General features: G+C 45.0%; 1 protein-coding gene and 1 pseudogene across 52 annotated transcripts in view; both read right to left on the bottom strand.

Annotated features, from left to right (window-relative positions):
* The window catches only part of Celf1 (CUGBP, Elav-like family member 1), a 74,621-nt gene extending 59,436 nt beyond the window's left edge, over positions 1-15,185 (bottom strand). For 19 of the 51 annotated variants that reach the window (XM_087653181.1, XM_087653186.1, XM_087653197.1 and 16 more), the window contains exons 1-2: positions 15,028-15,185; positions 1,392-1,444 (exon numbers count right to left, since the gene is read on the bottom strand). The gene's annotated coding sequence lies outside the window, so the exon portion shown is untranslated. 51 annotated transcript variants of the gene reach the window in all.
* A 4,491-nt stretch (positions 15,186-19,676) lies between these two features.
* On the bottom strand, positions 19,677-24,279 carry LOC147995565 (elongation factor 1-gamma pseudogene; annotated as a pseudogene). Its single transcript, XR_015684484.1, has one exon. The product of XR_015684484.1 is annotated as an elongation factor 1-gamma pseudogene (transcript).
* Positions 24,280-27,219: the final 2,940 nt, after the last annotated feature.

The following is a 27,219-nucleotide window of genomic DNA, read 5'->3' as shown; positions in this document are numbered from 1 at the left end:
ATGTATGTCCACAACATTTGTGTTGTCTGCAGAACTCTGGTGTCTGCAGAGATCAAAAGGCAGCATAGGACCCACGAGAATTTGAAGTTACTGAGGTCTGAACCCATAGCTCCAGGGTTGAAAATATGGCTGAGCAGCCTAAAAGCACTGGCTGCTCTTCCAGGACCCAAGTTTAATTCCAGCACCCACATATCAACAAACAACAGTCTATAACTCTAGTTTCTAGAGGATCTCTTGTTGCCTCTGAAAATGCTAGGCATGCATGAGGTGCAAAGTCATATATGTAGGGAAAACACACACACACACACACACACACACACACACACACACACACACACACGAAGAAAAAAAAAAACAACAGGGCAGTCATGCATGGTGACACACCTTTAATTCCACCACTCAGGAGGCAGAAGCAGTAAGATCTCTGTGAGTTCAAGGCCAGCCTGATCTATAAATTGAATCTGGGACAGCCAAGTTTCTGTTACATAGAGAAACTGTCTGGAAAAAACAAAAGCAAGCAAACAAACAAAAGACAAAAAAGAAAACCTGCTCTATGGATGTAGTTTATTCAGAAAAATAAAGTGGTCAGAATTCTACAGAAAACATTTTAATTTGTAAGCTTCTTGGAACACTATAAAGTTTTTTTTCTACAGATGTCTCTTACTCCACAGAAATTACAACAGTTAAATGAACATTAAGTTTAGAAAAAATAGTAGCAAGATGAGATGACACAGTTTTAATCATAGCACTTGGGAAGCAGAGACAGGAGAATCTTTAAGAGCTTTAGGCCAGTCAAGGCTACACAATGAAATCCTATCTCCGGGTTGGGAATTTAGCTCAGTGGTAGAGTGGTTGCCTAGAAAGTGCAAGGCCCTGGGTTCAGTCCTCAGCTTGGGGTGGGGGGTGGGGGGTGATTCCTATCTCAAAACTACAATAATAATTTAATAGCACATGATTTCATTGCAACAATATTTAATATCAAAGCTACAAAGACATGAAAGCGAGAAAAATATCTTGAAAAACTTAAGAAATGTCCTCTTGTCCATAGCCTATCATTGATCTCAAATAGTAACAAGTTTAGAGTCTGACGATAAATGTTATTAGCAAGATATTCTGAAAACAAAACAGAAAACCTTTATCTTATAAAGTAAAACAGCAATCTCAAATTTACAAGCTAAAAGGGGAAAAATGGCTCAAAAGTGATTATAATGTCAGCTAAACGGTAGGAATTAGGCATCAAGAAAAGCAGTTCAGGGTTGGGGATTTAGCTCAGTGGTAGAGCGCTTGCCTAGGAAGAGCAAGGCCCTGGGTTCAGTCCCCAGCTCTGAAAAAAAAAAAAAAAGAAAAGAAAAGAAAAGCAGTTCAAAATCCAGTTGGGGTCATTTACTCACCTAAATTCTGCTGTAGCTGGTTTCACAGGCTGTTTCTAGTTTCCCAACTCCATCTAGAACCCAAATTAGTTTAGTAAAGAAGTCTGCAAGCTGGTTTCTTTTTTAATTGCCCTGAAAATATGTCCAGGAGCTACTAAAAAGAAACAGTATTCAATAAAACAATGAATATGTAATAAAGTGTCTTCTCATGATTCCTCATAAACTTGAAAAGGGAATAGGAAGACAAGCTTAGAGGGCAATTTTGCTACATCAGTTTAATAGCACACAATCTAGAAACAAAAAGGATATTAGTCTATAAAATGTGAGAAGTCCTTTTTCCTTGTGGTTTATACACTTCCCTTAAAAAATCTTACCTTGGCTGAGAAAAGGAAAAGAACTTAAGACCCCCGCTTCACACTATAAAACAGTCAAAACCCTGACTGTTTCTGACTCTGAGTTAGCCTCACATAGCTTTCATGTCACAAATTGTAGCCAATGCAGTAGTCAGTACCTTTCAAAACAAAGTTGCTTACATTATTTCCAAAAAGTTGTTTTAGGCTTTACTCTGTCTTCAGAAGACAGTAACTTAAAGTCAGTTTTCTTCCTCTCCCTAGTCTTTAACACTGAACTGTCTCAAACATGAAGTTTCGTTGTACCAGATAATGGAGCACTGAGCAAATGTCTACTCTGTGCAAAGCCTAATCTGAGGAGTAAAGAGTAGGGACTGTAAGCTTCCTCTATGTGTATCCTTCAGTTCAATACTGCACACACACTGCCCCAGATATAAGGAAAACAAAACAGACAGGTCATTTATAAATCTGCTCTATGGATAGAGTTTAAACAAAGTAGTTCTCAGCACTATACATATACTTACAATCATACTTTGACCCGACAGGAAACATTTTATAGCTTTTTCTAAACTGCAAACTATACCTTACTGTATACAAATTCCTTGTATACCTCTAATCCCTGCTCATTAAAATTAAAAGGATTTGGGGCCAGTCCTGGTGGCATACACTTTTAATCCCAGCTCAGTAGGCAGGGGCAGGTAAATCTCTGTGTTCTAGGTCAGGGTGGTCTACAAAGAGAATCCAGGACAGCCAGGACTCTGAGTCTGTAAGAGTTCAAGGCCAGCCTGTTCTACATAGTGAGCTCAGGACAGTCAGAGTAATGTAGTGTAATGTCTTAAAAAAGGGGGGGGGGGGGATTTTCACATTTCTCTGGTATAGTTTATTTACTAATAAAACCAAAATGATTAAAGAAATAAAAACTAAAAACAATCAAATTAGAAATGCTAAACTGGGGGTTGGGGATTTAGCTCAGTGGTAGAGCGCTTGCCTAGTAAGCGCAAGGCCCTGGGTTCGGTCCCCAGCTCTGAAAAAAAGAAAAAAGAAAAAAGGAAAAAAAAAAAAAAAGAAATGCTAAACTGTCTTTTTCATAGCTTCCTTCTTTCCCTCATTAACATTTCTCAAAGAGAAAAACACTGTGATACAGATAATTCATGAAATTACTGCATCCACACCAGACAGGCTCCACCAATCTATGAGACACAGCCACACATCGTCACCCCTTATTTAAGTCTCAAGTGACATTCAACCTACATTATTGTGTTCCACTCAAGCCTATTAGCATTTTTCAAGAGGAAAAAAAAATAAATAAAGCTGGCTGCCTACCTTAAGACTCAGGAGGGGGTCCAGGATAGCAGAAACTGCAGAGAATCCCTGGCCCAAAAAGGGAAAAAAAAAAGGGGGGGGGGATAAACCATTTAAAATGAGTTACTTAACAAAAAAATGAGTCCCACAAGCCTCACGAAAACTTTGCAAAGTGACTCATTTAAGTTTCCTGTCAGGAACAATACTATTGTCAGTCATGTATATCTAAAACAAACAAACAAATCATAAAAAGCAGCCATTAAGGGTGGGCGATGATGGGGCTGGAGAGATGGCTCAGTGGTTAAGAGCACCCGACTGCTCTCCCAGAGGTCATGAGTTCAATTCCCAGCAACCACATGGTGGCTCACAACCATCTGTAAAGAGATCTGATGCCCTCTTCTGATGTATCTGAAGACAGCTACAGTGTACTTAGATAGAATAAATAAATAAATCTTAAAAAAAAAAAAAAAAGGGTGGGCGATGATAGTGCTCACCTTTAACCCCAATACTCAGGAGGCAGAGGTAGAGACAAACAGATCTCTGAATTCAAGGCCAGCCTGAACTACAGAGGGATTCCAGGACATCCAGGGTTACACAGAAAAATCCTGTGTCAAAAAAAAAGGGGGGGGGGGGGGCCTGGAGAGATGGCTCAGTGGTTCAGAGCACCAACCTGCTCTTCCAGAGGTCCTGAGTTCAATTCCCAGCAACCACATGGTGGCTCACAACCATCCCTCTTCTGGTGTGTCTGAAGACAGCTACAGTGTATTCATATAAATAAAATAAATCTTTAAAAAAACAAAACAAAAACAAAAACAAACAAAAACTTGAAGGGAGGCCACAAGTGGTAACTCACATCTATAATCCCAGTGTTGGAAAGGGGAAGGGGAGAGAATCCTGACTTCACCACAGCCTGCCTAGATGCCTGAAAGCCTGTACTAAATGATGACAACAGATAAATACTACACACTAACCCACTGCGTGACTAGGGCCCTAAAAAGATATTAAAAAAAAAAAAAATACGGGGCTGGGGATTTAGCTCAGTGGTAGAGCGCTTACCTAGGAAGCGCAAGGCCTTGGGTTCGGTCCCCAGCTCCGAAAAAAAGAACCAAAAAAAAAAAAAAAAAAAAAAAAAAATACATTCCAGCAGTTACTGGTAAAATCAAGTCTGAGGCACTCTGGGTGCTCACTGCCAGCACTCTAGAGCTGTGGCTGTGTCACGGGAGAGCTGTGTCACTCTAGAGCTGTGGCTGTGTCACGGGACAGGAAAAAAAAAATACAATAAACATAGGGTGATTTCTGTTCCTCAAAAACTCAAAATTTTACTTAAATGAAGGTTATTATTAATAAAATATGAACTCATATCACATAAGCTATTACAGGAATGAACAAGAAAAAAGACAAACAAGAGCCAGTGAGATGGCTAAGCAGGTAAAGGCACCTGCTGCCAAGTCCGTAAACCTGAGTTCAGCCCCTCAACATGCCACAGAGAGAAAGGAGAGAACCCACTACACCAAGATGTCCTTAGATTTGCACACATACATTATGGCTTGTGCAACACCCTGCCCCTACATGCAATAAAGTGTTACTGTTATTGTTTTGTTTTTTGAGAAAGGGTCTCACAATGTAACTTTGGCTGGTCTGCAACTTGCTATGTAGACTAGGCTGGCCTTGAACTCACAGAACCACCTGCCTTAGTATACCAAACACTGGGATTAAAGTTATGTGCCACCATGCCAGACATAAAAAATGTATTTTTAGAATACAGGCAAATATGAATTGAATTATTAGGAGCAGGGAGAAGCTGAAGAATACTGCTAAATACAAAATGTAATGCTTGCAACCCAGTGGAGGTCCTCTTTAATCCCAAGCACTCAGAAGGTAATCAGATCTCCGAGTTCAAGGCGACGCTGGTCTACAGAGCAAGTTCCAGGCCAAGGCTACACAGAGAAATCCTGTTTTGAAAAACAAACAAAATCTAATGCTTGCTTCTTTTACTACCTAAGAAATAGGGACCTAGCAAGGCTTGATGGCCCAAGTTTGAAATCCTAGCTACTTCAGAGGACTGAGGAAGAAGGACTAAGAGTTCAAGGACAACCTGGGAAACTCAGTAAGGCTCTGTTCGAAAACAAGGGAGGACCTGGGATATGAACTCAATAGTATATAGACTTGTTTACCACATGGCCAAGACCTTGGTTTCCCTCAGTACCACAAAAAGAGAAATAGAGACTTAACAAATAATCTTTTACCATATAAATAGCTCCTAGTGAAATATCCTTGAAGAAAGCCTCTTACACAACTTTAAATAACTTATTTCCATAACCAGTATTGATTCAACAGTATCAAATGGTTGTAAATTTCAAGTAGTCACCATTATCATGTTATCCCTCTGCTCCTTAGTCCTCCAAGTCTCTTGTTCTGACTGCAGTCAGAGTAAAGCAAATGGCTAATAAACAGCACAGGGTTTCTCTATGTATTTAGCCCACTATAACCAAATACAGAAGTCAGCATCACCAAGACAGACAGAATTCACCCAGGAAAGAAACGCTGAGCTAGGTGACTACAGTGTGTGGGGACAGGAGATTAGTGGAAAAGAATATATCCCCTACACAAAAGATGCAACCACAAGAAACTGGGAATAAGCCCAAATGATCTGTTCCGGCCTAGTGGTAGGTAGTTACACATACCTTTAATCCAGCACTTGATAGGCAGAGGCAGGTGGGATCTGATTTCAAAGCCAGTCTGGTCTACAGAATTCCAGGACAGTCAGAGAAACCCATCTCCCCACCCCACCCCACAGACATAGATAATAGAAAAATTTAATATATATCCAAATAAGGTCAGGTCCAAAACAAAAAAAGGTCTACTCAGAATGGATTATAAATTGCTTTACATTAACACCACGTATCACATTCCTCTATTCTCTGCTAGAATTTGCTTCCACCTCACAGGAAACCAAAAATTAAAAGAACAAATAGAAACTTGCAACAGTTCCTAACCTGGAAATTCTTTTGCTGAAGAACAGCAATGTTACATAAATCCAGACAACGACCTTACAAAATTAAGAGCCTAACACTAAAAACTGAACACCTCAACAGACAGCTCAGGCTCTCTGGGCCAGCTCACCCAACTGCCTAAGGTAGTGGGTCAAGGCAGGGGTCCATTACCCCTATGCCCACACCACCTCACAGCACATAAATGCATGCTCACCTGCATCCTCTCCACCATGGCCACCTCTACTGTGCTGTACAGGGCCCACTCCCCCAAGTACTGCAGCTGGTGAGTGGCAGGAGCATGAGATTGTAGGTTCAGAGGTGATGCCCTCATCCTTCTTGCCACTTGCTATAGTTGGGAGAGCCAGGTAGTCCTGCTCCTCACTGGGGCAACACATTAGAGCTGGCCCTGATAAAGAAAGCAGAGATGTGCCAGCCCTGACACTGTAAGAGTCCTTGGACTGCCCTCACCTCTTGTCCACTGCAGTACTTGGGAGAGGGGAGAGGGGGCCCTATGTTTCGACTGGGCAGCACACTGGAGCTGGCTCTGGAGGCATGAGTGGAGTAAGTGAGCCACCCCAAGAGGATGAGAATGGGAGAGCTGGTCATGCCCCCTCTCCCCCTACTCTCCCACTTCTCACTCCCTACCCGGCTGACCAGCTCAGCTACCTATCACCCAGGCCCACATCCAGGGCTTTGAATTGGCCCACCCCAAAATCTACCTCACCTGTAAACTGTTGGAGCATGTGAAAGGGCTAGTCTTGCTAGTCCAAAGCTACAGGATCCCCTTGGCACAGGACAATAACAGAACCACTGGTGAGCATACAATGTTGATGGTGCCACAGAAGTCAGAGACTTTGAACTAAACCAATGACTCACTGTAATGAACATTTGCAAAGATGTGTGGACAGAGGGGTACACTGTGGGACACACTACAACAGACAGCTTCCACGACAGGTTATTTTATATGCTTTTGTTTTTTGTTTGTGTATTTTTATTTTCTTTTGGGTGGGGAGGTTGCAAGGGCAGAGGTCAGACTAGGCTGACCTTGAACTCAAGAGATTCACCTGCCTCTGCCTCCTAAGTACTAAGATTAAAGGTGTGAGCCACCACCAGCAGGCCCAACTCTTAACACTAGTTACCACTTAGTAAACTATTAACAAGCCCTTAGTAGCTTGCTACAAATTCAATATATTCAACTGTATTTTTATGTTTTCTGTGAACACAGAGACTTCCTATCAACAGATGTAAATATGAAATAAGGATGGGTCTAGAAACCATTATTTATCAAGTACTTCACAAGGATCAGTACATTAAAAAATTCTATGGGGCACCCATGCTTGCCACCAAGTCTAACTACAGTTAAATCCCTGGAATCTGTAGAAGAGAACTGACTCCTGCAAATTGTCCTCTGGCCTTCACATTATGACATCACTAGTATGTCCACATACATATACACAAACAATTCTATGGGGGAAGAGCACCTTATTTATTAAGACATTTTAAATGTCATGAATTGGGCTTAACTAAAGAATCTTACCCCACATCACAGGCACAGGAATACACAAATCAAAATACCCTCAAAAGAGGGAATGAAAGGAACACGTAGTAGCTATTGTCTATGAGCAGTACAGCCATAGGCCCTTTACACGTGTGTGTGTGTGTGTGTGTGTGTGTGTGTGTGTGTGTGTGTGTGTGTGTGTAGCTTATTTTACCTGGTTGAACTGCATTACTCACCCATGAGATAAGAATAGTACTGGGTGGATAAGGGAAAAGAATAGAATCAAAATAAATTGTTCTGGGTAGTCTCATTTCAGTTCCACATAGCTAAAGCCATCTGAGAGGAAGGAATCTCAATTAACAAAATACCTCCATTAAAAAAAAAAAACAAACAAACCATCAACTCTCAATTATAGAAAGTCTCAGGTCTTATCCAACTTTTCTTGTTTCTACTTTACTTGTCTGGTCCTGTTGGCCATGTCTGTGTGCCAAGACATATCAAGCAAAAGAGTGGGTAAATCAACAGCAACCAACTCTGGACCCTGTTAGAAATTCAACTAAGAAAGTCAGGCATGGTGGGCTCATGCCTAAGATTCCAACTTGGGAGACAGAATAAGATAGATCAAATAGGAGTTGGGGATTTAGCTCAGTGGAAGAGCACTTGCCTAGCAAGCATTCTAGGAGCTGAGGCCCTGGGTTCAGTCCTCAGCTTCGAGAGAAGAGAAGAGGAGGGGAGGAGGGGAGGGGAGGGGAGGGGAGGGGAGGGGAGGGGAAAGATAGATTTAAATAAGTTTAAATAAGACCAATCTAGATGACAATGAATTCCAGACCAGCCCCATCTACAAAGTAAGAAGATTTGGTCTAAAAAAAGGGGTATGGGGTTTGGGGGGTGGGGTTGAGGCGCAAAGGGCAGTTGAACCTGGAATCTCATTTTTTTTTCTTTTCTTTTTTTTTCAGAGCTGGGGACAAACCTAGGGCCTTGTGCTTGCTAGGCAAGCACTCTACCACTGAGCTAAATCCCCAACCCCTCATTTTTTTTTTTTTAAAGAGGTAAGAAAAGGAGGATAGCCAGGCATAGTGGCACATATCTTAAATGCCAGCACTTGGGAAGCAGCAGGTGGATCTCTGTGAGTTCAAGGTCAGCCTGGTCTACAGGAGAGTTCCAGAACAACCAGGAATATCTAGAAAGATCTTGTCTCAAACAAAAAATAAAATAAAGAATTTAATGTCCTCAAATAGTATTTGAGGACAGCCTGGGACAAAATCCTGTATCAAGGCACAAAACAAAATGTAAAATAGGTGTGTGTGTGGGGGGGTGTTAATCTGGACTCAATATCCAGAACCATATATGTACGTGTGTGTGTGTGTGTGTGTGTGTGTGTGTGTGTATGTGTGTGTGTGTATGTGTGTGTGTGTGTGTGTGAATGATATAGTACACATCTGCCATCTGCCACCCCAGCTCTTGAGAAGGGGAGACAAGTGAACCAGAAGTTCAGGCCATCCCTGCCCCTACCACAAGTTAAGTCCAGCCTGGGATACAAAAGACAGTCTTGAAATCAAAGCAAAACTAAAAGGGGAGGTAAGGGGGCAGACTATAACAGAGACCAGTCTAGGCTATGTAGCAACATCACACACAAACAAAAATAGGAACAGGAGAGGTGAATCAACAATTAAAAGCACTTTTCTGTTCTTCCAGAGCACCTGGGTTTAGTTCCCTAGTACCCAACCACCTGTAACACCAGTTGGAGAGGCTCTGACTACCTCTTCTGACTTAAAGGACATCAAGCACAAATATGATGTGCATACATGCATGCATGCATGCATATACACACACACACACACACACACACATACATACATTACATACAGGCAAATACACATACATAAAACTAAATAAATTTTTAATTAAAAACAAAAAGTTGGGGGTTGGGGATTTAGCTCAGTGGTAGAGTGCTTGCCTAGCAAGCGCAAGGCCCTGGGTTCAGTCCCCAGCTCCGAAAAAACAAAACAAAACAAAACAAAACAAAACAAAACAAAACAAAAAGTTGATAGTGGGCTGAAGATGTGGCTTAGCAGTTAAGGATGCTTGCTGTGCTCTTCCAAGGGACCCAAGCCCAACTTTGGTTCCCAGCTATTCATTGGACAGCTCACAACAACCACCTGTAACTCCAGCTTTTAGGCATCCAGTACCCTTTTTGGTCAACATGGGTGGGTACACACATGTGACACACAGATACACACTCATACACATAAATAAAAATAATATATAAAAATCAAAATACTGGGGCTGGGGCTCAGTGGTAGAGCGCTTACCTAGGAAGCGCAAGGCCCTGGGTTCGGTTCCCAGCTCCGAAAAAAAAGAACCAAAAAAAAAAAAAAAAAAAAAAAATCAAAATACTGTGGATACAAGATCCAGGAAGATGGCTCAGCAGGTAAAGATGCCTGTTGCTAAGATTGATGGCCTGAGTTCCAAAGGACCCTCTTGGTAGAAAGAAAGAACCAACTCCCTCCCCAAGAGTCATATGGTAAGAGAAAACTGAATCTCAAAAATTGTCTTCTGGCTTCTTTTCCACATTGTACCACAGCAAGCACACACCAACACAGAGACCCATTTAAAACAAAATCACAGAAACAAGTGTTGTAAAGTACGAAAAACCTGGAATGCTGATCACTGCTGATGGGAAATGAAATGGCTAAGTGAGCCTGAGATGAGGCTCAGTTGGCAGAATACTTGCTTTATTTACCCAAAGCTCTGAGTATGGATTAAATTCCCAGTATCACAAAAAAAATGATAGCCGTGATTTACCTCTGAAATCACAGCCTTTAGAAGGCTGGGGAAACTTCCAAAGTCACCCTCATTTTTATAGCAGATCCAAGACTTGCCTGGGATACATGATGATTTAGTGATTGATTAAGACCATTTCATGCTCCATCAGGATATAGTTCAGTTCCCCACACCCATATCAGATAGCTCACAACAGCCTGTAATTCTACCTCCAGAGGGATCCAATGCTCTCTTCTGGCTTCTATGGGCACTTGCACACAAGTGGCATACAGATTCCTATTCATTCTCTCTTCACAAACACAAGAATGCACAATTAAAATAGCCAGGTGGAACATGCCTTTAACCCCAGTACTCAGGAAGCAGAAACAGGCACTAGCCTTATCTACTTGAGTTCTAGGCCAGCCAAGGCTACATAGTGGAGGCCCAGTGTCAAAATTCATAATAAATTAAAAATAAACTAGTATAGCTGCTACAAAACTAGCATGAGGGTTTTTCAAGCACAGTGTGATGGTTTGCATATGCTTGGCCCAGGGAGTGGCACTATTAGGTGTGGCCCTGTTGGATGAAGTGTGTCACTGTGGGGGGTGGGGGGGCTTGGAGACCCTTCTCCTAGCTGCCTAAGGATGCTCAGTTCCTGGCTTCCTTCAGATGAAGATGTAGAACTCTCAGTTCTGCCTGCACCATGCCTGCCTGGATGGACTGAACCTCTGAACCTGTAAGCTAGCTCCAACTTGCATTGGTCATGGTGTCTGTTCACAACAATAAAACCCTCCTAAGACACACCGTTACCACATAAGCTGGCTAGCCTACTTCTGAGCGAGAGTGTGTGTGTTGAGAGAGAGAGAGAAGAGAGAGAGAGAACACACATACATACATATATGCTGGGCGCATCAGTCTACATGTAAAAAGAATATAGGATAGTTAAACAAAGCTTATTTTAGGACTTCAAGGCATCTCATTATGTACATGTAAATATTCCCACCCCCAAAATCTTTTTTAACCAAACCCCAGTTGGTCATTTCAAACACGCCTTTAATCCTAACACTTGGCAGAGGCAGGTAGATCTCTGTATGAGCCAGCTGGGTCTACATAGCTGGTTTGAGCTAATGAGACATTGTCTCAGAAAAATAAAAACAAACAGCTTAAACCTCAGAGCACCTCTAGACCTATGGCCTCAAGCATTTAGAATATGGGATACTGGACCTGTAAGCAAAGAAATAAAAACAAAAACAGCCCAGGTATGTGACACATCTCTGTTAATACCAGTACTTGGAAGGCAGGCCAGCCTAGTCTATACCGTAAGTTTGAGGCTAGCCAGGGCCACAAAGCCAGGCTGTCAAAACAACAACAAAAGAAGTAATTTTAAATTTAAAATCACTGACTTGTATACCTTAAATGGATAAATTATAAGGTGTATGAATTGTATTTTTTTTAAAAAAGCCCTTTTTTTTACAAGACAGATGAAAGAACTTAATCAAATCCTAATAGTTGCTGGTTGACAGAGCACAGAGCTATCTGGATGGTGGTGGCACACACCTCTGATCCCAGCATTCTGAAGGCAGAGGGAGGCAGGTGGATCTCTGTGAGTTTAAGGACAGCCAGGGCTACACACAGAGACACCCTGTCTTAGGGAGGCAGAGGAGCCTATGCTCTTACTTCCTCTAAATGGCAGCTGTTTTCTCCCCAAGGCATCCACTACTGCTACCATCTATCAACCTACTTCCTTATGAGGTCCAGTCTCTCAGGAAGACAAAGTTTAAGAAGCTTGGGCAGTAAAAGGAAGGGCACCAAATTTAGTACCCACACTCTGCATCTAATAACAGACCCCAATCTTCATCTAACCCCCCGCCAGCCCGCTACACACACACACACACACACACACACACACACTGAACTTATACACAATAAATGTTAGGTCTCTGCTAATTTTCTCTTTCTTCTGACCCACATGCTTAAATGAGAGATTCTTCTGCTCCCAAGCTGAATGGAGTATCTACTGGCCTATCTCATATGAGCACAAACTATTAAATACAAATCATTATTTAAAATTATTTAAAGTGTGGCTGGGACCTGAAGAGATAGCTCAGAGGATCCAAGTTTGAATCACTGTGGTGGTTCACAACAATTTCTCTAACTCTAACTCCTGAGGGTTCCAGCACCCTCTTCTGACCTCCCTCCCAACCACCCACAGTACACACATGTCATACACACAAACAAGCTGACAAAACACCATAGACTTAAGAATAAAATGTGGTTAGTAAAAGAAACCAAGCCTAACCCCCTATTAAAGTTACATCACAGCCGGGTGTAGTGACACACTTGTTTTTCTACAACTTGGGAGACAGAGGCAAGAGGTCAGGAATTCAAGATGGGGGAAGAGGGCAACATGACCAAACTGAATAGGATGAGCCTACTTTGGTAAATGATCAATGCTTCTCCACCATGTACAAGACAGGCACGGTGACATATACCAGTAATCTAGCACTTGGAAAATGGAGGCAGAATTGCAGTGAACTTCAAGGTGAGCCTGAACTGCAGAAAATGAAGATCTTACCCACAGAAAAAAAAGAAAAGGATGCGGACTAGGGAAAACCACAGTGGGAGACAGCAAACCTATAACTGTGGGAGGCCAAGAGCTTCAAGCCCAACACCACAAGAAACAACACACCAACAAAAGAAAGATGGAAATAATAGACACATCTGGAAAGATGTGGTGGTGTACACCATAATCCCAGCACTTGAGAGATAGGCCAGTCAGGACTACATAGGAAGACCCTGGGGGGGTGTAAATTTGAACCCCCCCCCAATTTTAACAACAATGTCTGAAAGATAAGATTCCTTCCCATCTGAATTATGTTTTATAATGAATCTGCAGTTCTGTAACAAGAAAAGTATGCAGTATCTTTAGAAAATAAGTCATCCTGGCTCCAATTTTCACTATCTGCCCATCAGCCCACAGGTACATTCACAGGGAACTAACACCATGTGAAATGGATACCAACTCCTAGAAGACTGTGAAGATTAAAATAAGAGAATGACTTGACCAACTAGTAACCGACTGCAAAAAGATTTTAAAATAAATGTAGACTTTCTAACTTCAAGCCCAGAGCCCTTTCCATTCTATCACATCTTAAATGTGCATCATTGCTCATGATAGTGTTGTGAATTTTTTTTAAAAAGGCAAAGCAAGCAAACCTTTGGTGGGAGGTGTTTTAAAAGCACTTGCTATAATAACCTTGGGCAAATAAGTCACTTTCCTTTGTGAGAAAGCCTAGGCACTGGGGAAAAAAAAAAAAAAAAAACCCAGCTCAACTCTCTGTAACAGCCCCTCCTGCTAATGGATCCTTGAGAAAAGAAAACCCAAAGGGTAAGAATGAGAGAAGTGGAGACCTATGCTCTGGAGCCAAGAGCCATTCTTAAGAGAAACAGGTGGTAGAGAAGGAACCAAGAGGGCCCATAAGCTTGTCGGCTAAAGGAACAGCTGAAAGTTCCAGCTTTGCTTTACCTAAGTACGACTTCAATCCTCTCTAGGTCACGATCAGAAGCCAAATTCTCAGTCAATAAAACTACTAATATAAAAACTAGTATAGAGAGAAAAATCAGTGCAGCTGCAGTTTGTCCATTCTAACCTCTATGGTTTTCCAAGTACACTTGTTAATGCCAAAAACAGAAAGAACTCTAAGCGATTCCATCTGAAGACAACGTCATTCTAAGGATAACGTTCTTTAAAAAGAAACAAACTGTGGAAAAGGTAAAAAAGTGCAACTAAAACCAAATCCAAGACAGAGAACAGAGCTTTTAAACAGAGCTTTTAAAGGTTAAGTTCCTTTCAAGTGTGCAAAGGAGTTTGTAACCTCCTAACAATGCAGATATTATGAGCCGACTCTATGCTCTTTAAAACTATTCAACAGCTTTTATACCGCATTAACTGAGGACCAGAAGGAGATTCTGTTTTGCTAAAACAAGCTCTAACCAAAATCTCACTTTCACCCGGGAATCAGTCTCTAAACCAATGAAAAGCTCTTTAAAAGCATATGCAATGGTCTGAGAGAATTAAAACAACATCCTGCCGGAACCACCACAACCGAGTCACTAGCGATTTTAAATTCCAAAGCCTGGTACCTAGCGAAGCAAGCACATTCAAGAGCTGTCCGCACTCCTGGTTGCGAGATTCGAGCCCTGCTACTAGGCCTTGACTGGGTGAACACCTGATGTGGGGGGTAGGGCGAGCCAAAGCAGACCCAGGGCGAGAACTGGAAGAGCTCTGGAGGTTCGAGAAAAGCGCTGCCTTCTAGGGGCGGGAATCTGGGACACCCCCAGGGGTGGGCACGAAGAACACGTGGGGCGACAGGGTCAGGGAAGCAGCATCTAGGGCAGACAGCTGGGATCTCGCACAGCGGACCCAAAGAGGAGGACTCGGGTGCGGTGCAGGAACCAAGCCCTCGAGGCCTGGAGAGTGAAGGCAAAGGGCAAGGGAGCCGGGGCAAGGCCACGAGGAGGGCGGGTCTCCCTGGGAGCAGGGGCACGCGCCAGGCGGACGCGAATGGGCCCCGAATTCCGAGCAGTCCGCGGCCTTGTCCCCGGAGTGCGGGGAACCGGGAGCGACCGCGCCCGGAGGGCCCTGTGACCCGTAGCCGCCCGAACCGGACCCGCCCCGCGGCGCCTCCCTCCAGCCTTCCTCTTCCCTCCCTCCATCCCGCGGCCCGTTATCCTGGGGCCGCGGCACTCACCAGCGGCTGCACCTGAGCCTGCCGCTGCCTCAGCTGCTGCCTGCGCCTCCGCAGCCGCCGCTGCCTCGCTGCTGAGGCTGAATCCCGGGGGAGCCTCCGCGTCCCGCCGCCGCCGCCTCTGCCACTGCCGCCGCTGCCAGAGCAGAACACCCCAAAATGGCGGCACTTCCGGCACCTACCACCGGCGGGGAGGGCCGCGGAGGAGGGGGCGGGCGACTAAGGGGAACGTACCACCGCGGCGCCGCCCGCCAGCGCGGATCCGAGCCGAGCGCCGCGTAGGGGCGGGCCGAGGGCTGGCGCTGCAGCGCCCCCTCCGGCCGGGAAGTGGATGAGCAGCCGCTCTGAAGCCCTGGGGGCCGCGGGCGGAGCCCTCAGCCTTGGGAACTACAGGGGTGCATCTCTTTGTCTCAGAGCTGTTCTGGAGGGAAGATCCCAGCCTGGGAATCTGAAGTTCTTGCCTCTGCGCACCGCACATGATGGACCTCTGATGAGCAAGCAACGAAGCTTGGCAATGAAAGTACACATGATAAATATCGAATGAATGAATGAATGAGTGAATGAATGAATGGATGGATGGATGGTGTTTGGCTAACACTGGACACCAAGCACACCCTTCTTTTTGCACAGCAGCATACAGACAACTGCATCCAGGCCTTCCTTCTTGTGGAATGTGTGTTGCGAGCTTTCAGAGTTAGGGAAGTGCCTTGGACATAGACAGCAATCTGGCAAAAAAAAAAAAAAAAACCCTGCGGCACCAGGAAGCTCTTAAGTATTCTATTAAGAGATTACCCGGTCCAAACCTACTCTTCTTAGGAAAAAAATTAACAATAAAAACATTAGGATTCCACCGTTAGGATTCCGTATTTCTACCCTGGGTCTAGATGGATTCACACATTAAGTGTGTTGTTTATTCACAAAGTCTAGACAGTGCAATGTGAGACAATGAAATGCAGATTGAGAAACAAAACGTAGTTCTGGGAGGTCCAGACTCCATCAATTTACAGATTACTCTTGGGTTGGCAATTATTTCTCTTTATCACTTAGCTTCCTAGAGCAAAAAATATATATACTCGCAAATGCCGATTATACCTTCCCTTACCACACTCACAAAGGCAGCCCCCACCCCTGCCCCAAGCAGGAGCCAAGAGTTTTCCAAATCATGTAAATCAAAACTATTAGCCAATAGGTTGTACATTATCAAATTACCTAATTGTAGTTTGGGTTTTTTGAGACAGAGTTTCTCTGTGCAGCCCCGGCTGTCTTAGAACTCACCCTGTAACTGAAACTGGCCTCAAACTCAGAGATCCGCCTGCCTCTGCCCCTCCTGAATGCTGGAATTAAAGGCGTGTACTACCACACCTGGCGTTCCTTCAATTTTCAAATTGCTTTTCCCTCTTCACGCTGTTGATTGATGGGAATGGAGTTAAAGTTGTAAAGCAAATTAGTTGCATATAAATGAGTAGGTTAAGAAAAGCTAAAGGAAAGATGGAACATTGATAGTTTTAACTGGTTCTTGAATAAGACTCTTGACAAAAAAAAAAAATTGTTAGGAGAGATTAGTCCTGCCGGTAATGGAAGGTTTCTAAGAGTCTTTAGGGTTACTACAGAGAATTTTTTTCATAGGAGGGATAATGATGAAAATGATGTTTGCGCTGTTAGGGTCTGAGAATTTGGGAATACTCCACTATGAAAACCAAGTTTGAACCAGCAAACGGTTTCTTTATTCAAAGAAATATATATCAGGGAGACTGCTGGGTTCAGGATCCAAGCTGTGTCAGCCAGGTGCAAAACAGAGCAACTTTTTAAGACAAAAACCACAGACTAGGTGGGGTAGGGGGGCGTCCAATCAGGTTCGTGCATACATTGGGTGTTACACACCTGGTATTTTTAGGTAGTTCCTGCATATGAAGTGTCTCAGGTGGTTTATTTGATAGCTTGACCTGGATTGAGGCCAGCCTATCAGAGCTCAGGGCAGCTGTGGTCTTGGCCCTGGCTGGAAGCCAACCAGTGAAGTCTAGAGCAGGATACTGTGGCTTGGACTCATCCAGAACATTTGAGCCGGAAACTGTTCCTAGGACTTTAGCTTAGTACAAAATGGAGACTATATGCAAGATGGAATCTCTGTAGCTAAGGAGGCCCCCAACATTCCTCTCTCTTTCTTGTAACACATCAAACCTTTGATGTCAACTCTTGATCAGTATCTAAGGGGTTACATTGGCTCCTCAGGACCATGGACTTAACATTTATCCCACACAAAGTGGGAAATGAAATTTAATAGGCAAAGGGTATGTTTGGGTCTGGGAATCGCTACACAAATCACTTAGACACCAATCTCAGTCAATTAAGGATAGTTTATTGAGTGCCACAGCCTAGGACTGATAGACTAGGGACATGATTTGGGCTCGGGAGCTGAACTGTGACTCCAAGTTAAGGTTCTACCTGGCTTTTTTTTTTTTTAAGATTTATTTATTTTATGTATATGAGTACATTGTTGCTGTCCTCAAACACACCAGAGGAGGGCATCAGATCCCATTATAGATGGTTGTGAGCCACCATGTGGTTGCTGGGAATTGAACTTAGGACCTCTGGAAGTGCTCTTAACCACTGAGCCATCTCTCCAGCCTCCCTACAAGGCCATTTAAGCTTGACATAAACAAACATCTGTGCCAAGTTATTCCACCAATCAGGATTTAGGGATAGGGGTTTCCTTAGGAACGTGTCTTTGTTACCCGTATCCTATTCCCATTGATCGGAGTATTCAACTATGGCAGGGGACTTGCCTTGTCTAACATTCATGTCTTAACTTGTCTACCAGGATAGGACTTGTCTAACATTCATGTCTTAACTTGCCGTTACCCACGTACATGTCTCGTTCTGGAAAATAGGATGTCAGCTCCTAAGGAGGTCTTGGGAACTTAAACTTCACTCAACCCCTCCTCAAAATGGAAGTCTTATTCCAAATAGTTTCTTATATTACTGCAGGTATTTCTCTTATGTTAGGGTTCATCCCTTGGGCAGCTTATAAGGGAAAATACCATAAGAGTTTATACATAGGTGCAGGAAGTGCTGCTGGGTGATTGTTCTCAGGTCCAAGCTCATTGTAACTATACAAAGCAGTTCTGACTTCTATCGTGATCAGTTTCCAAGGGCACAGAACATAACAGATTATGTAATCAACCTGGGCATGAGAAAGTTTCCTAGTGACAGCAGAAACTTATGTGAACATTTCCTTATAATGGCAGGCTAAGCAGGTAACAGTTACCCAGGCCTTAACCTCTTACCTAGGCCTTAACAAGGTGCATTCCATTATCAACTACCAAAAGGCATATCAGCCCAGTTACTAAAGACCCGGGGTGACCGGTTGAAAAGGGACTCCACTCATCCTTGTTTAGCCAATCTAGCCTATTCCCTCTCCTTTAACCTGTCTCACTCAGCTTAGCTCCCACTTAACTATTCCAGTATGATTGGAATAGAATAGAAAGGAATAGAAACAACATTGCTCCCCTAGGGCTACACCAGGGCCCCTTGTTACATACAGAGTAGGTCAAAGCACCTCCTGTTTTGGAAGACCACTTCAACCAGTTAGTCTAGGGAGGAGGTCAGATGGCTGAGGGATTTTTCCAAAACGGCTAAGTCCCTAACAGTCTGATTCCTCGAGGTCTTGTAGTTTTGGTCAACTGTGACAAGGGAAGCTGCCCCAATTCCAGAACTGCCAGCTCTCCCAAGATCCAGGAGCATGGGAATCAGGATGGGGATTGCCTGGGATCTCCAGTGGTGGGAGTAAAGGCTGAGGTGCTCTCACCCACCCTCATCTGAGTAATAGTAAATCTGGGGAAGGAGGTTACCCAGAAGAAAGATGCTAGATGATTCAGAAAAAGTTTCCAGGCTGAGGCAAGGGGTGAGGCCAGCGGAGCAAGCAAGCTAGGACTCTCAGGGTGGGACCACTGGGTACCCTGCCCCAACAATTCATGGGTTTTGTTACAATGTTGTAGATACTAGAGTGAAAACAGGTCCCTATCCTAGGTATTCCCAAGAGTAATGTGTGCCTCATGGCAGGGGCAACACCTGAGGTGGTTCTTTTGAATAATCACGAGGGATGGATTTTTTTTTCTTTCTTTTTTCTTTTTTTCAGAGCTGGGGACCGAACCCAGGGCCTTGCGCTTGCTAGGCAAGCGCTCTACCACTGAGCTAAATCCCCAACCCCGAGGGATGGATTTTTGATATCTCTAGCCCCTGTCCCAAAGTTTGCCAGGTGGTCAACTCCGGTATAGCAAGGGGGTCTAGGGTCCAGACGTAACCAACAGTCCTGAGTCAAGTCTGTGGAAGATGAGTTCAGGAGTCCAAAAGTGTATCTCAAAGACAAGAATGAGCCAGGCATATCCTGACCTGGTGGGTCAGGGATCACTCCCCCCAACCAGACCTCCCTCCTGATGTAGGAGATGGAGCTATTGTTCCCACTGGGGTGTTTTCCTGTCCTTTGTCCCAGCCTGGGTTGAGAATTTTATTAGGCATGATGGGGATCGGCACTTTTTCCTTCTGGACTGAGAACTTTTGGAAACTCTGAAGCGTGTGTCCTGATCCCTGTATATATAACCTGAAACCCTAGGTTCATCCTCTCCACCCAGGAAGCAGACTGATTTTTTCAATATTTACTTAATATGTATACAGCATACAGCTTTCTGCCTGCATGAATGCCCACAGGCCAGAAGAGGGCATCAGATCCCATTACAGATGGTTGTGAGCCACCATGTGGTTGCTGGGAATTGAACTCAGGACCTCTGGAAGGGCCGTCAGTGCTCTGAGCCATCTCTCCAGCCCCAGACTAACCATTTAGATCCTGATTGAGTTCCCCTCTCCCAGCTGAGTTTTAGCTAACTGCCTCGGTCTCTGGAAAAAAAAAAAAAAAGATGTAGCTGTCTGGTGAGTCTACTATCCTTGAGCTGACAATTGTCTCAGAACCCCAGGATTCACAATACAAGTCATCTCGTTCTCCACAACCTGATTCACCAACTGGACAAAGGTAGAATCCAAGCTTAGTAGGGTTAGCTTCCAAGGTGTTATATCCGCACCCAGACTAAAGATGGAACAAAGAGCTGTCTGAAACGTGGAGAATGCGTAGGATTGGTGTCGGCTATCAGTGCACCGTCTGTGGTTCTAGTTAACCACATCAGGTTAACCACATCTAGTTAACCTGGCATCAGGGCCAGGTATGTGGTTACCAGAGATAGGGAAAACAACAAAGAGGACATTATGGTTAAATAGAGACAAGTCCTGGTTTTAGGGGATAATGTGGATGTGGCTAAACAGTTCATTTCCTGGATTGTCCATCAAGAGACTGGCTTCTGGTGGGAGTGCTGTTTCCAAGACTTGATTCTGTCAACTTTCATGGCTGAAGGAATGGTCAAGATGACAGTGTGGGATCCTTCCCAGCGTGGACGCAGCATCTCTTTTTGGTAGCATTTGACCCAGACAAGGTCCCCAGTTTGTGGTTGTGTGACTTTAAAGGAGGTAGTTCATATAGGTTCATAGCAGAGGGAGCAGTCCATCTTTTTTTTTTTTAAAGATTTACTTATTTATTATATATAAGTACACTGTAGCTGTCTTCAGACACACCAGAAGAGGGCATCAGATCTCATTACAGATGGTTGTGAGCCACCATGTGGTTGCTGGGAATTGAACTCAGGACCTCCAGAAGAGCAGTCAGTGCTCTTAACCACTGAGCCATGTCTCCAGCCCGGGAGCCGTCCATCTTAGGTATGCTGTAGGGCCTGCATTGACTTACACAAAACAAAATTCAGCAGCTCCGTCAACATCTCTGATTTGAACTTAGGAGTGAGAGGGAATGGTCTACCAGACATAAAGGGGCCAGTCCTTGAGTGTGTAGAGCATTCCTGACCATAAGAGAGGCAAAGGGGAGGTCTACCATCAGTCCTTGCCAGGGTTAATTTGGTTAAGGTCTCCTTTAAGGTCTGATTCATCCTTTCTACCTCTCCTGAACTCTGAGGGTGATAGGCACAATGAAGTTTCCAATTGACCCTCCCCCCCCAAGTATCTTTGACAGATCCTGAATCTCATAAAGACTGTCCCATTGTCTGAGCCTAGAGCTGTAGCATCCCAAACCTAGAGATGGCCTCCTCTAAGAATTTCTTTGCTACCAGTAAGACAGTTTCCCTCTTAGTTGGAAACACCTCCGACAATCAGGGAAAATGTCTACTGGTACTAGCAAATACTTGTATCCAAAACATCTTACCTCAGTGAAGTCTATTACCAAAAAACAAAACCAACAGCAAACAACAACACCCCCCCCCCCAAATCCCTGGTGCTGTACCTCTCTCCCTTCTTCCAGGTCCTCGTCATGGTGTGAGAGCTGGATTGGTGGCCTGCAAGGCTGACTATCTGGAACAAACATCTTGGAGAATGGGATTCAAGGAGGGCATGAGATAATTTAGACAGGAAGGTGGCTCGCTTAGTTCTACTGAGATGTGTACCCTCATGTGGTCGTTTGATCAAAGTCCTCCCCAGGGTTTGGGGCAGGATGATGCAGTTGTCAGCCATGAATCACCATCCTTTACTTGGTGGAAGCATGGCACAGTTTCCAGATGAAGTCATCATCCTCAGTTGAGTAGGTGGGACCCCTCGCAGGGTGGGAGCTGGCAGCAGAAACAGTGTCAGGTGACTTTTTGGCTGCCTCCTTTTGGGCTGGTCCAATCTTTTATTTCCTATGACCTCTGTGGAGTCTCTTTTTTGGTGTCCAGGGCAATGTATCATGGAGACTTGTTTGGGATCCCAGACGGCTTTTAATAGGTTGAGGACTTCCTGTTTGTTTTTGATAGTCTTTCCCTCTGTGATAAGGAGCCTCCTTTCCTGGTAAATCATCCTGTGTACATGGAGGCTGGCAAAGACATAGTGGCTATCCGTGTAGATGTTTACTCTCTTCCCCCTTCCCAGTTCAAGGGTCATAGAGCAATCAGTCAGCCCTCTAGGCAGAAGTTTCAGGGGAAAGGGCCTTGGCCTGAAGGGTCCCCTCCAGGGTAACTATGGTGCTCCAGCCAGCCTTTTCCCCATTTTTCATGAAATTGCTGCATCTCCAAGTTCAGGAAGATCAGTCTGTTGTCTGTTTAATCTGGTCATGTACTTTGGAAATGGGATATCATGGGAGTCAGAAGGGGCTCTCCCATATTTTCAGACAGCAAAGAAGTTGGGTTGATAGCAGCAAACTGAGCAAAGGTTATTTTAGGCCGCGTTAGTAGAAGAGTCAGGTAATGGGTTAACCAGGCATTAGTCAGCCATCTATCAGGTGGGATTTTTAATAGGCTCATCACTGCATGAAAGGCACTGATAATCAAATTTTGTCCCAAAGTCAGTTTATCAGAGTCTTTTGTTAGAGCTTTGGTGGCTGTGTTTCTCAGGCATGCTGGCCATCCAGCAGCCACAGTTCAACTTCCTTGACAAGTATGCCACTGGACTATGCCAGGGCCCAAGTCTCTGAGTCAACACCTCCTTTGCAATCCCTTTCTTTTCATCCATGAACAAATGGAAATGTTGAGAAATATCTGTCAGTGCCAATGAGGGCACTGAGAGTAGGGCCTGTTTAATATCTTCAAAACTTTTTTCCTCTGTCTCAGTCCATGGGAGCTACCTTAAGGCCCTTAGGTAGCCTCATAGAGAGGTTTTGCCACCTCTGCAAACCCAGGGATCCACAACTGGCAGAAACCTGCAGTTTCCAAGAATTCGCAGATCTGCTTCTTGGTGAGGAATGTAGCAATCCCTAGGATAGCTTGTTTTTGAGAGGCAAAGATCTCACACCTTTATTGAGGTCAGAGCTCAAATGCATGACTGTTCTGGTGCATAATTAGTCTTTCTTTTTTTCAATGTTCAGTTTCCTTTAATGACCCCCATCTCCCTTGAAGGATAGGTGCAGGCAGCTAGGCAACTGGGAAGACGTGTTCACTTGAAGATCTTGCCTTGATTGATGGCTTTGCCCACATGCTGGAAGGCCCCCTCCCAGGAAAAGAACTCTTGAACCAGGGTCTGAGTCTCCTCACTACCATGTTTCTGCCATGTATATGACTCATAGTCCAACTGCCAACCTGGACTCAGCAGAAAGGCAAGCTCTTGGCCTCGGAAGACCCAAATACCAGAAATTGAGCTGCTGTTGTTGGTTCCAAAGAGGATAACACTAGGAAAGGCATTCCTCCTCAGTTTGTCTGATCGCTGGAACATTCCAGTGATGAGGTTGCAACTCATGAAGGTCTGGGTGAGCTCTTCAGGAAGCGGTACTCAGCATACCACAGGGACCAGCCATCCTTATCAAAGGGCTCCCAAAAATATGGCAGTGCCACAGAAAGTGTGTCCTCATTGGGGTACTTACACTTAAAGTCATCCAACACGAAGGTACTCTTGGGCAGGTGAGTGAAAGGGTCCTTGGCTCCAATACCTGCTCACACCTATCCATCTCTTCCTCAGGAGCTGGGGCAGTTGCCTTTTTTCCCTCCATCTGCTCAGCCAGGAGCTCCTGTTTCTCTTCTTGTAAACCCTTTTCTTTCCTTGGGGTATCCTTTATAGGCTGGCTCTTTGCAAACTTCTTAGCACCAAACTGTGCCCATCTTCTCACACAGCTTCACTTCCCCCAAGATGGCCCTGAACTGGGGCTGGTTAATGCAGGTAAGGAACCATCAGTTGGTATTGGGGAAGGCCTGGCAAAAAGAAGGCTCTAAGACCTGTTTCTAGAGCCACAACAGGGTGCGGACAACTGAGATATCAGCCAGTGTCACTCACTCACCAACCAGAAAAGTCCGTGTCTTCAGCAGCCCCAAGATTTGCTACATCTCCTCTTTTGCATTTTCAGTGTTCTGTTTGTTGTGGTACATAATGCCTAAGGTGGGGAACACCCTGGTGTTACCTGGAGGGACGATGGATGTCACAGTCAGAAAAGCTCACCCCCTGCACCACCTGAGCTGCCACCTCTTGAGTACTTCCCCGCAGCTCCTCATTGCTTACATAATAGGCGATGGCATTGCTCTCAAACACACAGAACCTGTCATCACCCTCAAATGCTGGAACCTTGCTGGCAGGAAATTTTCGGAAAAATTCAGGGGTGCAGTTGGTTTGGTCAAAGTGGAAGTGGGGTGGTGCGGAGAGCACGCGGACCTGAACCCCGCTGTACTAAGCAGCAATGGGGGCCTTGAAAGCCCTCCGGTTTTCAGAGTATGTGTACAGGGTCCCAGCCGCCATGGTGATTCCACAGAGAAAAGGGGATAACTGGTCTTTCTTAGAGGACACTTGATACTACTCCAAAGTCCGCTGCAATCAGTAAGTCTTCTACATGTCGTAGAAGTGTGACCTGGGGAGAGTCAAAAGATTACTCACCCAGGTCCATGTGCAAGGCATCATCAAAAAGGGTTGGGGAATTCTTAAACCCTTATGGTTTGGGGAGTTCTTAAACCTTTATGGTAGGTGTGTCCATGTCAATTGGCCATTAATCCAGTGTCCAGGTTAGTCCATTCAAGCAAACAAGGGCTAGCTAGCTTTTTATTTGGCCAATGGGATGCTGAAGAAATTATCTTTTAGGTCTAATACATATAGACCTGTTTCTCAGGGCTAAAACAGGGTGTAAGGGTTAGGCACAATTGAGTGAATGAATGTCTTCAGTTTGTTTATTTACCTCCCTTATGTCCTAGATCGGTCTGAAGTCATTGGTTCCAGTCTTTCACACTGGCAGAAAAGGGGAGGGTATTCTAAGGAGATTGGCAGGGGATTAAGATTCCTGCATTTCTAAGGCAGTTGATATGAATTTTTATGCCTCCCAGAGCTTCCAGAGACATTTGATACTGTCTGGCCCAAATGGGTTCATCCCCTAGTATTATTTGTACAACCACTGGGGCTAGATGTGCTAGGCCACGTGGTCTGTTTTCAGCCCAGACTTGTGGGAATTTAGACTGTAATTGTGTTAACAGTGAGCTTTCTTTGTTGTTCTTTGTTCTGGCCTCAGGATTAAGGAGGTGCCCCTTCCTCCAGATGTAAGATTATGCCTGGACTTGGGTTGCTGTTCCCCTCATGAGGAAGGTCTATAGCAATCTCACTTTCTTAGAAGACTATTTGGGCCCTTAGTAACAGGTCTGGACCTACAGGGAGTAAAGATGTTCAGGGATTATGGTGAATGACTTTTTCTAGGTCCTCCTCCCTGGTAGTAGTCTACGGGTAGGACCTGTGGTCCCTTGGATCTAACTCTGCTGGGAGGTCAGCAGCCCACCTGATTTTTGTAAGTCTGCTAGTTGAGCCTCAGTATCAACCAAGAGGTTAACTTGCTTTCCCTCCACTCTTAAGGTTACCCTAGACTTGGTGAGGGAAATCAAGCCCTGGTACCCTCAGTCCCTCTCAAGGTAGAGAACCCTAGATTTGGATTTCTCCACTCCTCATTTGGGGCAGTCTTTATGCCAATGTCCAAATTCTTTGCAATAGGCACATTGGTCTTGCTGGAGAAGTGGTCGGTCCTTCCCTTCTTTGCCCTTGGGCCTTCCTCAGCCAAGGTCTCTGGCTGGCATCCTCATTCATGGCTGCCGTCATGTCTTTGGCAGTCTTTCTAGCCTATCTGATCCCCCCTGTCATTAGATACTTTGGTAGGGATCTTAACTAGTCTTCACAACTCTCCATTCGCTGGAGTTTCTTTCTAATAGCTGACTGAGTTATAGAAAAGCAGTGAAAGCTCTCCTCTTTTCTTCTGCCTCTGATCAGTAGGCAAGTAAGTGCCAGGGGCCTTCATCATTTGCTCCAGAAAGGCTGTCAGGGACTTCCTGCATTTCCTAGCTAGTCTTAGATAAATTTGTAGGGCACTTTGCAGCGGTCTGGAGACCACCCAATAGTCTGATGATAGACCCTCAGGGATTCCATACCTTCATCAGAGTTGGGGTTCCAGAGTTGGTCAGAAGAAAGGGAAGACAGCCTCGATGACCACAGGCAGGGTGATGGACATCCATCTCTGTCCCAGCACCAGTTTCCTGGCCTCTTTCAGGACCCTCTCACTCTTCATGTGTAAAGAGTCTGTAACAATCATCCTAGGTGGGCTGGTGGGTGTGAAAAACTCGTTTCCCAAAGAGAAATCATGCTTTAGGGCTTCTTAGAGAAGGGCGATTCTGATTTTTCAATTTATATTTGCCATTAGTCCTAAAAGGGATATAAACCCAATAGGGTCTCTGTTCAACCACCCCCCCAACTCCCCATCCTGTCCTCCTCCCTGCACCTGGGGAGCCGTGCTGAGGAAAAGAACAAGCTCTGCAGGGTCTGCGTCCGTCCGGCTGATTAGCTGAGCCAGAACGGGTGTGAGGAGAAGAGAGGAACAGATTGCGGGAGGAAAGTTTTGGTGAAAGCTCTAGTCCTCTGCCCTCAGCCAGAGAATTGTTATAGCTGCGTCCTGGGCCACAGGAATTTTGGGATAAAGAGGGCCAGTGGGAGAGGGGATGGAGTCCCTTGCCTCCGCCGAGGGTAGAGCATAAAGAAACAGCTGGGTTTCTTTCTCAAACCGGGGGTGGGGGGGACTAGTGCCTGAGACTTGACAGGGCTGAGGGTGGGGGCATCTCCTCTTGGCCCTGGAGGTGAAGGAAGAGCCATTTCGGGGATCCCACAGGGAGGAGGGCCCAGGCCACAACAGAGTCTCGGTGGCCTGGGTATCCGACGATCTCGGCTTGGAGTGCAATGGGAACAAGTTAAAGGTGCCCTTCTGAGCCAATCCACCTTAAGGGTTGGCCACTCAAGTTGGCAGAGGGTACTGAGCTTTCCCGGGGGGAAGACAGTCTCGGGATTTCTGGGCTTTCTTTTGGAAATCCTTGAAATGTTGAAGAGCTACAATACAAGACCAAAGAACAAACAACAAAGTATAAACAAACAGACTTGACAACAACGAATATGGCCCTGCCATAAACCAAGACACAGGAGATGTGGATGAAACGGGTACAGAGTAGCTGTCAATAAGACAAGTCTGTCACTGAGCAGAATCTCAGTTGCTCTCCTGAGAGAAGCCTGTGGCCTCAGCCTCAGCTATACCCTCTGAGGGAGTCGACAGGCTACTGCTGTCTCAGTCACTCCCTCTGCAGACCAGAGCTCTCAGACTCCTCCAAGCAGAGCCTGCAGGATCAGAGACTCAGCCGGACCCACCAGCAGTCTCAGCCACTCTTGTCTCACCCCTCCGACCTTAGA

The sequence above is a fragment of the Rattus norvegicus genome, chromosome 3 (assembly GCF_021556685.1).
Source record: "Rattus norvegicus strain SHRSP/BbbUtx chromosome 3, alternate assembly SHRSP_T2T, whole genome shotgun sequence".
NCBI lineage: Eukaryota > Metazoa > Chordata > Mammalia > Rodentia > Muridae > Rattus > Rattus norvegicus.
Note: the sequence above shows the minus strand (reverse complement) of the source record. Positions and strands in the feature narration are given on the sequence as shown.